This window comes from Zootermopsis nevadensis, unplaced genomic scaffold, assembly GCF_977971745.1.
Source record: "Zootermopsis nevadensis isolate Lab colony 2312 unplaced genomic scaffold, Znev_1.0 Znev_ptg000008l, whole genome shotgun sequence".
Taxonomy (NCBI): Eukaryota; Metazoa; Arthropoda; class Insecta; order Blattodea; family Termopsidae; genus Zootermopsis; species Zootermopsis nevadensis.
The window spans coordinates 16,799,987-16,814,951 of NW_028259140.1; the positions used below are offsets into that span (position 1 = coordinate 16,799,987).

Sequence of the window (14,965 nt, forward strand, 5' to 3'; positions counted from 1 at the left end):
GTTTACGGAACAATAGCTTGTCCATTCCTTCTTTGGATTTTCAAGGCCGAGAGTTCAATCAGCTCTCCGGGATGATGTGCGTCGAATATTGAAAGTTATTCAACGTTTCGGCATATATCAGTTCCCATCTTCAGGGCGAATATTCACTGCTTTAACTTTTTGTGGCGTCTTAATTTGGGCAGGCATTAGGGGACGAGTGTGTTGTGATGAAATTGGCCTAGCCGTAATGCGGGTTGCTGTATAACTGTTGACGACCACTACCCCGTATTAGGGTTTTAAAAAAAAACTACCCGTGTTTATATAAGCGTCGGTTAACTTCCGACTGTTATTTGAGGCCCTGTTAACGTGTACGTCCGTCTGTCACTCGAGTCAGGCGCCGTAAAAACACTAGTCGCTTCAGAATGCAAAGGAAAACTGTAGTACAGATATTTTGAAAATACGACAAAGTTAAATAATTTGTAACCGAATTTAAATCAAGATTCATTCAAGAATAAAAGAACGTTAAAGTTGGGGAACACATCCTAAAAATCAGCTCGAGGTCCTCTGAATCTCCATTTACTGTCTAGAAACATAAGTTTTAAAATACGCCGATCGCAGACTACAAATTTGCATTTTATACCGGGTTGAAATTCACTTTCTTACTCTAAGGGAGGAACATGGATTGTGGGTGGTTAGGAGGAGGATGTTTGGACACAAAGGGCAGTTAAATTTGAGGCTGAAGGAATGTTCATAACGAAGGGATTAATTATTTATAACCTTATCAATTAATACAAAGGCGGTTGAATCAAGAATAATGAGATGCATATGACATGTAGACATGTGACATGCCTTAGTAAGATTGACTTCGCAACAGTAAGTTCGTATTTAGAGTAAGTGAACTCCACCAGAAAAGCAAAACGAGTAGTAAGTAGTAATGGGAAATAATGTATCTGCAAAGCACCCGAGAGGTAGCATCACCACACTAAGACCTCCCCATTCTTCCTGCCCCAATTACTCTTTCATTTTTCAGGTGAAGCAGATGTTCAAAGGTTACCATTAAATTTTCCACCTTGTTTCTTTGCCCTGCCAATTAGTGGGAACATCGATCTCATAAAACAGCATTACGAGTAATTGTACTCTGTAATACAATGTATTTTCCGTTGTCTGCTTTGAAATAATAGCAGCTTTCTAAAACGTTCTTTGTAAGTATCTTTGGCTCTACAGAACATCAAAGTAAAATAAAGCTGTCCCACTTGGGGGAGAGAAGGAAGTCTATAGTTCCCATTTGTTCTTAACCTATACACTACCGGATGGTGGCAACCAAAATGCAGCTGTCGGAACAATTCCAGTCCACACGGAATTCTAGAACATTTTGCGTGCTATATAAATACTAATAAAATGTAAAGACAGGTTTGGCGCTGGTCTGGCGATCAGCAATATAAATAATATACGCCATGTAGGCGCTTGGGGGGAGAGGCAGTATAGCTCCTACTAATTCTTAACCTCGTCACTAGATGGGGGTGAGTGGTCAGCATCACGCCCCGGCCGGCTTTACCCCCGGGAAAGGACCCCGGTACCCATTGGATAGGAGGCTGGGTGGGTCTCAGAACCGATCTGGACGCAGAGGCTAGAGGAAAAATCCTCTGCCCCCGTCGGGGATCGAACCCCGGTCGTCCAACCCGTAGCTAGTCACTATACTGACTGAGATATCCCGGCTCATAACACAAATAAGTAGTTGAACTAACTCTGACACCAACCATTGCAGAATATATAACTTTCTTTGCGTCCTAGTTTTGATTTGTCAGCATCAAAGGTTGCAGGAGTCTGAGATGAAACAAAGAATAACCAATACGAGCGGCGTTAACCTTCTAAGAAGACACTCTTGTCCAGTGGCTGATTCGTCCAAAAGCTGTGATCTTCATACACGTGTCTGACACCTGGATAACCTCGTCCCAGTGCATTGTTAAACGAAATAAACTAGTCATTATAGACCTGTCACACGCTTTCCCCATTATAATCATCTCAAAGCCTTTGACAACCACTAGAATCTGACAGCAACCAACTGAGCTGTGAGTCTGTACCGTCCAATCCCGTCTGATTACTCCCTGCATTGTCGCCGCCACGGTTAATACTTACAACGTCTTCAGCTCTGTCCGTCGTCTGGGACCAACCAGCTGAAGATATCTGAAACAGTAAATGAAGTTCCGGTAATTCAGGAAACAGAGCGTGTCTGTGTTACAGGATCCAGTCAGGAAGTTATTAAGTACAGAACTCCAGTTTTCGCTAAAACCTTTCGATTGTGTTCAGTTAATTACGTGCTTTTCAAAAGGACTGCCTTTCCTTTTAGAATTCATTGTTACGTTTGAAGTGGAAAATTCTTCTTGAAATCGTCAACTTGCATCAGATTCCTTGCGCAGACTTACAAATTCTGAGTACCGGAATCTCAGTACAGTTCGTCTGTTGGTTATGAATCATATTTTACGCTCGTTGTTATGTTTAACGTCCTCAACTACGCTTAGCAGTTTTTTTTATAGCTGTATTACTTATAAACTTAGCCGTGAATCAGGGTCACGGGCATAAGTCATGGAGTCCAAATGAAATGACTGAGATGAACACGTGAATGGAGACAACATTTGAAATTTAACGAGTACTTAAGTGGATGTGCTGTGAACACAGGGTTAAGTATCCTGACGCCGAAAATGTGGCACTTGTTTCGTGGGCTTAGGGCTATTTGATACTAAATACGAGCAGTTGGATTGTTTATCATCAATATTAAGTTCATTTTTGTTCTAGTGAAATTATAAATGCCTGTGATTTCTTTTCTTTCCGAAACGAACACGAGTTTCTTTGTGACAGTTGAATTCTGAATTACGAAAACCTTGCCTATGATAGTATAAAGTAAAATGAAGTATTCTAAGTTACTAGCCTCAGGCAGACTCTAAAATGTAAGACCTGTAAGTGGCGTGGTCGTCTTTTGGTTTAAGGGACTCAGCTATCCTACCTTTGAAAATTCTTCAGACTTGGCGAAAGGCAAGGATTGCCGAGGTTAAGCAGGTTTAAGCCTGCGGCCTGAAGGCGTAAGGCAACATAAAGACCTAACAGATTATGACAACCGCATTATAGAAAAAATTAACTGCAACAGATTTCGTATTATGTGAACGTTTCGACAAGAACAACGAATGAAATTAAATATTGGGAACGCAGAAAAAAACCTATGACATATACAAACAAAATTTGATACTATCACATTTGGTTTTTTTTTAAAAAAAATATTTTGTAGTTGGTGTTTCAGAACATGCAAGACTTTAAAGTCAATGGCCTCTAGAAAATACGACGGTAGAACTGACCAGAAAAAAATCCACTTATTAGTCGACTTTCACGAAGTTTTACTTGCATGCTATGAAGACATTGAGCGTGTTATGAATGCGTTATTTCTGTTTTACAAGCTGATGTCGCTGTACGAATAGCTTCAGGTATTCTTTAACTGGATAAGTGTTTCATGACAAAAGAACACACTGAGTTTTCGGTTCAAATATGCATTAAGTGCCTATTCACCACAATATTTACGAGTTTTGCGTTCTTGATATGAACCAATGTCTTATCACTATTTCTTGTTTTAACTTTGATCTCTATCTTAACCAATGATCTATAACATTTTGGCTCGTACGAGGTGAGATCTTAAAGTTTCCAGACTGTGTCAATAGAGGGCGAACCGGATGTAGTACGAGCTTCTGCCGCTAGGGGGTGCGGCCTACATTCATAGTGAATTTTGCCAAAGACTCGCCAAAACGGCTACGGAAACCTATGAAATGCTAAAGCAAGCATTTGGGGAGTCCGCAATGGGTCGTGCACAAACTTTTGTGTGGCATTCACGTTTTAAAAATGGCCGAACCTCTGTCGATGATGACGAGCGTTCTGGACGACCATCTTCGAGCACAACACCCGAAAATGTTACAAAGATTCGGCAGGCCATTTACGAAGATCGACGTCGTACCATCAACGACTTGTGCGACATTGTTGGGATAGGCTATGGGACCTGACAGCTGATTCTAAAGGAAGAACTCCACATGCGACGCATCATGACAACGCGCCAGCGCACACCGCCCTCAAAGTTCGGCAGTTTTTGGCCTCAAACACCATGGCCGTCATCCCGCACCCTCCTTATTCGCCGTGTGACTTCTTCCTCTTCCCAAAGATGAAAATTCAGCTAAAGGGAAGGAGATTTGAGACGATAGAAGAGATTCAGGCAGAATCGCAGATGGTGCTTGACAGGCTGACAAAGAAAGATTTCCAGGGATGCTTCCAGGCTTGGCAGCGGCGCTGGGATCGTTGTGTTCACTCCCAGGGGAACTACTTCGAGGGTGATGGATGAATTTAATACCTGAGATAAGTGTACGGGTTTTTATAGGCGCAGTCTTGAAATTTTCCGATCGCACCTCGTATATTAGAAGCCTTCAATTCACGATACCAATACAGACAATTAAGCAGTGTTCATTGGCACCTATCGCTTAATAGTTGGTGTCATTATGGAGTCAAAATGGTGTCACATTGTACAACATCGATAATTTATTGGAAGCATTTAATCCGAAAGTCTTCAGCTGTCAATCAGTGCCCGTGGTAACGTTTGCCATAACGGGGTGATGTGATTGAAACACATCGAATTTTCACGTCAGAAATTTTGAAAAAATGTTCACGTCATTTAAAGGTAGATAACATTCTCTAGAAGTATACAATATATTTAAATACTCATGAATACACAAAGCCCTCATCCAAAACCATCTGTATCTAGATCAGAACGTGAAGCGTTATTGCAGAAAATCACGAAAGTAATTTTAAGTTATGAGTCTTAAATTTGCGTCAGTTATAATGGAAATCATTGTGGCATTTTCCAACGTTGTTTTTGGACTAGGACAGAAAACTGACATTTTTGGTGAATGGAGGCCAAGTCAGTCTTCAGCACCTTCAAGCAATGAATTTACCAGAAGGTACTGCCCACATTTGAATAAAAATACGAGTACTTTCACAGACCGAGTACAAAGATCGCTCTACGTAACGTAACAAAACATGGATCACTTTAAGGGACCTTCTGCTGTTTTTTTCAAATACATTGTGACATCTTTACGTAGCAGCAACACGTCAGATTTCTCAAGATCTGCCCACAGAATTGGTCATACCACGTGCTATTTTTCAGTTCTTCAATGCAGAGATTTCCTTGCCTGATGGCTTCTGATCTTTTTCAGAACAACAACATGTACAAACTTCATTCCGCTTGAATACGTTGGTTCGTTTTTGAACACTCCCGAATATTTTACTTGTTCAATATCTCTACATGTCACTCAAGGTCGAGATCTTTCTTTTTAAAGTTTGCTCGTTAGGAGTATCTGTCGGAGTACATTTTAGAACGGAATTCTGCTTTCCGGATTAATTACAATAAAAACTATTGTGTTTCCGGACACAAATTATTTACACAAATCTATCGAGAAATGGCAAATTTGGAAGACCCCCGAAGAAACAAATATCAAAATGTGTTTTACGAGACATGAACCTCTACCAGCAATGATGGTATTAATGTGAACGTTGAATCGATTCTTTCTTAAACTTAGAAACCTGCAAAGGAAATGTTTTTTTTAACCTAGACGGATTAAACACGACGGCGTATCTTTGAAACACACCTCATGGACATCTGCGCTCCCCTCGCGGACCACGAGAAATCCCGTGATCCCAAGTTGGGATCCACAACACTAAATAGTGTACCTGACGTCTTGTTAGCCCTAAGTGAAGTTCTGGAGTGTTTCTAGTTTTCTGGGTGATACGTCGAATGCTGTTCGAATCCTCCTTTTTCTTTCTTAACGGAATGTGACGTCAGTCGTGCAAGGAGCCGATAACGCAGTAATCGCTTGTCGCAAAACAAAACATTTTCGAATTGTGGTAAGACCGAGCGCACATTAGCTTCAGAAATAAAGAGTCGCTTTTCTCGCGAGTTGTTTGTTTCAGCAGTTATGTTGGCTGCAGTATCAGCGATACCTCTGACGACAGATGCCCCATATCAGGAGGACTTTGGTATAAATATAACCAACTGTATGGATTTCCGATTGTACCGAATGGAATAAATATTCCCGCGTCTTTATAAGTGCTGTAGTACCTTTATGAAACCTTTACGTTACGCGAATGTGTACGTAGCTGAGGAAAAGATCGTATACAGCAAAGAAGTGTTTCTTGAAGCATATAGAATCTGTTCATTGTATCACAAGAGTCTAAGATGAGTGTGTCACTAAATTATTTATGTGGTTTCCTGACTATCCAATACATTTAGGAAGCTTGCGTAGAAAATTAACACTTTTGATTGACCGTCATATTTGTAAAGTAGATATATTTCGATTATGATTGTCAGCACAAAATGTCACAACGATGTTTGCAGGATTTGAGGTTTTCACGGTGTTGAGTCAGAAGATGTTTGTCTGGAGGCAGCAAAACTTCTACCAGACCACACGTAAATACAACCCAGAAGGCATCCATCTCTGGAAACATTTTCACGAGCGAAGCGCTTGATCGATACGTCCTACGAAGTGCGATCGGAAAGTTTCAATACTGCGCGTATAAAAACCCGTACACTTATCTCAGGTATTAAATTCATCCATCACCCTCGAAGTAGTTCCCCTGGGAGTGAACACAACGATCCCATCGCCGCTGCCAAGCCTGGAAGCATCCCTGGAAATCTTTCTTTGTCAGCCTGTCAAGCACCATCTGCGATTCTGCCTGAATCTCTTCTATCGTCTCAAATCTCCTTCCTTTAGCTGAATTTTCATCTTTGGGAAGAGGAAGAAGTCACACGGCGAATAAGGAGGGTGCGGGATGACGGCCATGGTGTTTGAGGCCCAAAACTGCCGAACTTTGAGGGCGGTGTCATGATGCGTCGCATGTGGAGTTCTTCCTTTAGAATCAGCTGACAGGTCCCATAGCCTATCCCAACAATGTCGCACAAGTCGTTGATGGTACGACGTCGATCTTCGTGAATGGCCTGCCGAATCTTCGTAACATTTTCGGGCGTTGTGCCCGAAGATGGTCGTCCAGAACGCTCGTCATCATCGACAGAGGTTCGGCCATTTTTAAAACGTGAATGCCACACAAAAGTTTGCGGACTCCCCAAATGCTTGCTTTAGCATTTCATAGGTTTCCGTAGCCGTTTTGGCGAGTCTTTGGCAAAGTTTGATGCACACGCCATTCCGAAATCGCAGGAGAGTCGGTGTAATGCACTACCAAAACGCCCGTAACTAAGAAACAAATGCTAATTCGATGATGCCGGCTGGCACACTGATTCACTATGAATGTAGGCCGGACCCCCTAGCGGCAGAAGCTCGTGCTACATCCGGTTCGCCCTCTATTGACACAGTCTTGAAACTTTCCGATCGCACCTCGTATGTTCGCTAGCCGACGTTTCGAAGCAGAATACGGGCGTCTTGTATGGAAATCCAGGCTATTTCTTATTAGAAAGTAGTGAATTAAATTGGGAAAAACAATCTATGCGGGAAATATGACAGTACGTCAGATCAGAGCCACCTGTGAGTGCTTTATTAGTCGTATTTGTAATTCCTGAACGTCTTGAACGCTATACACCAGAACAACAAATTTTGAAATACGAATGTTACAGGTCTGTCGCATTTTCACTGGCCGGATTAACGACCTCTTGGGTCACCCTTAATCCATAGTTTGGACAGCTTTGATTTAGGCGAAAAATGTCGCGTGTCTATGGAACATTCTTTACCGCGTTGCTTATTGAAGTCTTTTCGTGTAGACGTACGGCTTTGGGAGAAAGATGTTAAGTTATATTTAATATTGTGCTAGCTCTGATTATAAAAGCTCCCACCGTTACATTGCTAAGACTTTTGGAAATGTTGCTGAAGATCATGTGAATGATTGGAAACAAAGCCCTGCTTTGGGGCAGTGTTAGGCCGTTACTCCTTCAAGTATCGTTAGGAAAACGTTCCGTACACATCATCATCACTGTGGAATAACACCGTGTTATTCTCTTGCTTTCAAACAGATACAATGGCGTTCATATCGATTTGCTTCTGGGTTAAAACAGATGTTCCGAAGGCTGGACATCGACTATTGGCAGCTGAAGTTCTTGCAACGCCACGATATTCTGAACGAAGCTAATAACGCAAGGGACCATCAAACGCTTAAAGTTTAATAAGAAGGTAAAGAATCTGAGGAATGTTTCACATCTCATCAGATCATGTGACACGTGATCGTCATATGAACGGCGTTCTTTTTTACAATAAAACCGGGAAGGTAGTTTCGCTAGAGTTATATTCTCTTCATTGTATTCATTTCAATGCTCTGAAGCTAATAAGACAATTTCAGAGCACATCATAAAACATCACGAAATGCTGAGGAGATGTTTCGATGCATAAGGAAACGGCCGGATAAAACTGCACAAAGTGGAAATTCATATACTTTTTGAACATCCTGTATTTTACCCTTCGTCAGCTGTTATTAGGATGTATCACGAGAAACACTCGTAAGTTTAGTCGGAAAACGTAACTGCACGGTAGATGAGGGCTGGACAGGAGGACAATTAGAACTGGCGCTTAAGAAACAATAAGTGCATATAAAATTTTGGTTGCAAAGCCGGAAGGGAAGATGCCAATCTGAAGATCTGGCTACAGGTGAATCATATTAAAATAGACCTTACGGAAAGAGAGACTGGGGTGGAAATTGGATTAATCTGGCTGAGGATATGAACGGGTGGCGGACTCTTCTGAAAACGGTAATACAACATTCGCGTTCTATAAAATGAGGGGGGATATTGTTACTAGCTGAGCGACTATTAGCTTCTCATAAAGGATACTGCTCGGTGGTGCTAATTAGTTAAAATAGTAGGATGTGAAAGTGGTGGACTGGATCCGTGCTCCTCAGGACACCGAGGAAGACTATTGAGGACAGGTCCCTTCAGGTACGTAGGCCTAAACATTACAGAGTGTACCAGCTCCGAAAGGAACGTAAATCCGCAGACGTCCAGACCAACAGACATCAGCGTTTCTGATCCTATCTCGATCTACGCCCCCTTTAGCCTGAAAGCGAGACTCCACAAATCCCTTCTGCATAAAGGACTTAACGTATTATCGCGTGTTATGAAGACGAAAAATATAGGCATTATTAAATTTTTGATAATATACATAAAATATCTCTGATAATGCTTCAATGCCCCACGGGTTACGTGAAGGTACCACTGAATTATAACAGCTTCCTGTAATTTCTTAACTTCAACGCTAGTGGACGGTCAAATTCAATTCAATTCGATTCAATTCTTTATTATTTAATTATTTAATATTATTTAATAATAATAATAATAATAATAACGACGCAGCCTTGAGACACTTTGTGATACACGTATTAAGGTTTTTAAACGGACCTTAAATAAATCTGCTATGAAGTAGTGAATTGGATCAGAAGTGACACAGATTAGAATCTTAAAATGAGCTTTCATTAACACGATAATGAGAACTGGGTTACTTATGGAGCTATAAACGTCCTAATGGCCTGAAGTTTTCGAAGGAGAAACGAAGTGTCAGTTCATTAACTGTTTCGACTTCAGTTTATTTTCAGTTATCTCCGACAACAGTGCCAAATGATACGACTATTGGCTCTTTGCGTTCTACCGTTGTTATAACGGGCATTGCCCAGGGTCTAAGGAAAATTTGAATAGGCTTAAACGACGTTTCGGGAGTTGGCTATACTCCCGACTTCAGGTGATAGGTCTTACTGTAATTTACCTGCAGGTTTTTATTATTTAGAATTTTAAGATTCCTGGTTCTAAATGAAAATAAAAACTAATGTAATTTAACACGTCGATATAATGAGCACCAGTTGTATTAACACTCCCAAAACGCTTTATCAAAAACAGAGCTGCCTCAAAGAAATGTAAAATATCAAACATAATACATTTTGAAGCACGAAGCCAGCGTAAGTAATATTTAGAATTCCATATCGTGCCTCAAAATTTGCAAAGCGTGTCTCTGTTAAGCGCTGGAGATTAAAATGTGTTAGAGAAATAATCTCTGCCATTCTGAAATCGTACGAAACTCATAAACACGCTCTCAGGGCAAGACGCAATGTTACCGAAGCAGATGGCTCAGAGGCTCGAGGCTGATAAAGACGACTTTGCGGAAGTGAGGGGTGGAGAGATTTGGACGAGATTAAATCCCGTTGCTACGCAGTTCGTCTCTGTGTTTCTCCAGAGGAAGACAAATAACATCACCGCTCAAGGGAATTTTCAAAATTTGTTTCCGTCCCGTACCACCGCGTTGTTGAATTCCTGGAATCAATGGATCACTTCTGAAATCTCAATTACTCCTACAGTTTGGCCTCTCCGCCAAAAATTTCGAAGACTTCCTGAGAGCGACTTTGTTAAAGCGATGTCTGGGAGGCTCTATCTGAAATGTCCTTCAAGTAACGAGAAAATCCTAAAAAAAAAATTTCCGGAAAACAATGAAAATTACTTTCAAAATATCACATATTTACTTAAGGAACCCTCCAAAGTTTACTCTATCGATCATACCAGGAGCTCTCAGCTTTTAAGGGCCTAAGGCCAAAATCACTCTATTATGGACTCGTGAGTCGCCATGAACATTTTACTGAAAATCCGTGACATTTGTTTACAAATGGTAGAGCAACAAGGTCCAAGTATTATTACGGTAAATGTTGACTTATTGACTATTCATTCAAATTAACTAAATATTGCGACAACTGTCCTTTTTTTAATATGAGCTGTTGTGAAATATTACGAAAATCCGCATAAAACAAATCGGCGGGCTACAGATTTCTAACCCCTGCATATTTTAATTCTGAGTTACATTCATGGTACTTAGAGCAGTAAGAGGTTGTGACTTTCAAGGGGATGGCATACAACTTATATGAAGCTAACATTGACACTTCTTTGTCCAACTGTCAGCAACGGGCCTTCGAGTTTAATTGTGTTGGGTCAACGTTTAGCCACTGGGCACCGCGTCTACACCCTTCAGCGAAATGCGTCTGACGAAAAATTTCACGAAAGACATCTCGAGAAAGAACACATAAAAGTCATTGTGTAATAAAATAAAAGAAGCTGTAGTTTATTTAAGTTATTTTTAAATAATCCCAGAAAGAACATGAGGGTTGAACAAACGTTAAAGTATATTAACGGTAAATGGAAAACAGACTTTGGTAGTAAGATTTGAGGTTCTCACAGCGGTGAGTATGAAGATTTCTGTCTTCTGGGTTGTTGTGCTGTGTAGTCTGGTCGATGTTAACCAACGTTTCAGAGGTCATACTGCCTCCGTCATCAGGGCGATGACGGAGGCAGTATGACCTCCGAAACGTCGGTTAACATCGACCAGACTAAACAGCGCAACAACCCAGAAGACAGAAATCTTCATACTCATCGCTCTGATGATGGAGGCAGTATGACCTCCGATACGTTGGTTAACATCGACCAGACTACACAGCGCAACAACCCAGAAGACAGAAATCTTCATACTCATCGCCCTGATGATGGAGGCAGTATGACCTCCGATACGTTGGTTAACATCGACCAGACTACACAGCGCAACAACCCAGAAGACAGAAATCTTCATACTCATCGCTCTGATGATGGAGGCAGTATGACCTCCGATACGTTGGTTAACATCGACCAGACTACACAGCGCAACAACCCAGAAGACAGAAATCTTCATACTCATCGCCCTGATGATGGAGGCAGTATGACCTCCGAAACGTTGGTTAACATCGACCAGACTACACAGCGCAACAACCCAGAAGACAGAAATCTTCATACTCATCGCCCTGATGACGGAGGCAGTATGACCTCCGAAACGTTGGTTAACATCGACCAGACTACACAGCGCAACAACCCAGAAGACAGAAATCTTCATACTCATCGCCCTGATGACGGAGGCAGTATGACCTCTGAAACGTTGGTTAACATCGACCAGACTACACGGCGCAACAACCCAGAAGACAGAAATCTTCATACTCTGATGACGGAGGCAGTATGACCTCTGAAACGTTGGTTAACATCGACCAGACTACACAGCGCAACTACCCAGAAGACAGAAATCTTCATACTCATCGCCCTGATGACGGAGGCAGTATGACCTCTGAAACGTTGGTTAACATCGACCAGACTACACAGCGCAACAACCCAGAAGACAGAAATCTTCATACTCATCGCCCTGATGACGGAGGCAGTATGACCTCCGAAACGTTGGTTAACATCGACCAGACTACACAGCGCAACAACCCAGAAGACAGAAATCTTCATACTCATCGCCCTGATGACGGAGGCAGTATGACCTCCGAAACGTTGGTTAACATCGACCAGACTACACAGCGCAACAACCCAGAAGACAGAAATCTTCATACTCATCGCCCTGATGACGGAGGCAGTATGACCTCCGAAACGTTGGTTAACATCGACCAGACTACACAGCGCAACAACCCAGAAGACAGAAATCTTCATACTCATCGCCCTGATGATGGAGGCAGTATGACCTCCGAAACGTTGGTTAACATCGACCAGACTACACAGCGCAACAACCCAGAAGACAGAAATCTTCATACTCATCGCCCTGATGACGGAGGCAGTATGACCTCCGAAACGTTGGTTAACATCGACCAGACTACACAGCGCAACAACCCAGAAGACAGAAATCTTCATACTCATCGCCCTGACGACGGAGGCAGTATGACCTCCGAAACGTTGGTTAACATCGACCAGACTACACAGCGCAATAACCCAGAAGACAGAAATCTTCATACTCATCGCCCTGATGACGGAGGCAGTATGACCTCCGAAACGTTGGTTAACATCGACCAGACTACACAGCGCAACAACCCAGAAGACAGAAATCTTCATACTCATCGCCCTGATGACGGAGGCAGTATGACCTCTGAAACGTTGGTTAACATCGACCAGACTACACAGCGCAACAACCCAGAAGACAGAAATCTTCATGGCCCTGATGATGGAGGCAGTATGACCTCTGAAACGTTGGTTAACATCGACCAGACTACACAGCGCAACCCAGAAGACAGAAATCTTCATACTCTGATGACGGAGGCAGTATGACCTCTGAAACGGTGGTTAACATCGACCAGACTACACAGCGCAACAACCCAGAAGACGGATATCTTCATACTCATCGCCCTGATGATGGAGGCAGTATGACCTCTGAAACGTTGGTTAACATCGACCAGACTACACAGCGCAACAACCCAGAAGACGGAAATCTTCATACTCATCGCCCTGATGATGGAGGCTGTATGACCTCCGAAACGTTGGTAAACATCGACCAGACTACACAGCGCAAGAACCCAGAAGACAGAAATCTTCATACTCATCGCCCTGAGGATGGAGGCAGTATGACCTCTGAAACGTTGGTAAACATCGACCAGACTACACAGCGCAACAACCCAGAAGACAGATATCTTCATACTCATCGCCCTGATGATGGAGGCAGTATGACCTCTGAAACGTTGGTTAACATCGACCAGACTACACAGCGCAAGAACCCAGAAGACAGAAATCTTCATACTCATCGCCCTGATGATGGAGGCAGTATGACCTCTGAAACGTTGGTTAACATCGACCATACTACACGGCGCAACAACCCAGAAGACGGAAATCTTCATACAAATCGCCCTGATGATGGAGGCAGTATGACCTCTGAAACGTTGGTTAACATCGACCATACTACACAGCGCAACAACCCAGAATACGGATTTCTTCAGACTTTGGTAGCTCCTGACAAGGGATTAGAAAGGCCAGCTACCGCGAAGGTGAAGGAAGGAGTTGGAAAATGGGAGTGAAACGCACTTAAGTCGATAATGATGCATAGGAAATAGGAAATGGATGGATATAAATTGATACGATAAGAGAAATTTTAAAAGAAAATACCAAGGCTTCGTAGATGTTCAGCATATGGCGTGGCTGGATTGGCGATGGGAAGAGAGAAATAAGTAGATGAGGCAAGGCAATTGCGCGTGGCTCTGAAATATTGGCCGTCAATTTTGCAGGCGGAAAAGTAAAAACCAACAGCAAAATGTCATGAATTACAAGCGATTTCGTGTGAGGATAAGACGTAAAATAGCTGGGGGAAAATTATAAAGTAGACAAAGGGTAATTTTCTTTTCGAAAATAAATAAATAAATTGTAAATCGAAATGCTCTGCTTATTGCATAATAAATGGCAGAGAAGGGTTAGCAAGGCCAAGGGCTGATATTAGGAGATTAAGAAAGGTGAGAAGAAGATTTGTGGACGATCTGCTCTTGAATGCTCCACGTTCGCATGCGCACCGCTTCTGCGCAAATGACGTGCGCAGAGGCCTAGCAACCAAGTGGCCTTGACTCAAGTGTTACCGGGGACTTCGGGAGAGTCCATCGTTGACGTACTTCTGATTTTTTTCCCTTTTTGCAGTAAGTGACTCATGCTGTCATGCGTTTTAATGGTACGCTCTGTATTAATAAAGATTTAGCTTGTAATCGGACCCTAATGCCACACATGCACAAAATTATAAAAAAAGTTGTAGAATAAAATTACTAAGATATAAATGGAGACTCGGGGTATCAAGGGGAGTACAAATGTAGTTACAAGAACTGACACCGTACTAGACTTTTCAGCATTAACAGAAAAAGTAATGTTAGGTATTATGAGCTGCGAGATGTCAATGCTAAGCGGATGTAGACCTCTGTGTAAGATAAAACATTATTCGAAACGAGCTAATATTGAGATAAAACGTTACAAGAACACAGCGCATCGATGTGTCCTTTATGATATTTACCGCTGTTCTAGACCAGTGGTATTCAACCTCTTTTGTTCGCGTACCCCCAGATATAATTTCTCTTCAATTTTGTATCCCCAAAGTTGTTGGTGTATAATTCAATTTATGCATAGTATATAATCTACATCTAAAATAAATTAAATAAATTACATTACTGATTATTCAGT

At 42.0% G+C, this 14,965-nt stretch overlaps 1 protein-coding gene and 1 long non-coding RNA gene across 3 annotated transcripts in view; one reads left to right on the forward strand and one right to left on the reverse strand.

The window, feature by feature from the left end:
• LOC110834989 (uncharacterized) overlaps positions 1 to 14,965 on the reverse strand; it is a 340,098-nt gene that overhangs the window by 82,493 nt on the left and 242,640 nt on the right. For both annotated transcript variants that reach the window (XR_015534220.1, XR_002544740.2), the window contains exon 4: positions 2,116 to 2,163. This is a non-coding gene — a long non-coding RNA (uncharacterized LOC110834989). The remainder of the gene's footprint in view (positions 1 to 2,115; positions 2,164 to 14,965) is intronic.
• TkR86C (Tachykinin-like receptor at 86C) overlaps positions 1 to 14,965 on the forward strand; it is a 246,165-nt gene that overhangs the window by 6,759 nt on the left and 224,441 nt on the right. The gene's annotated exons all lie outside the window — the stretch shown is intronic.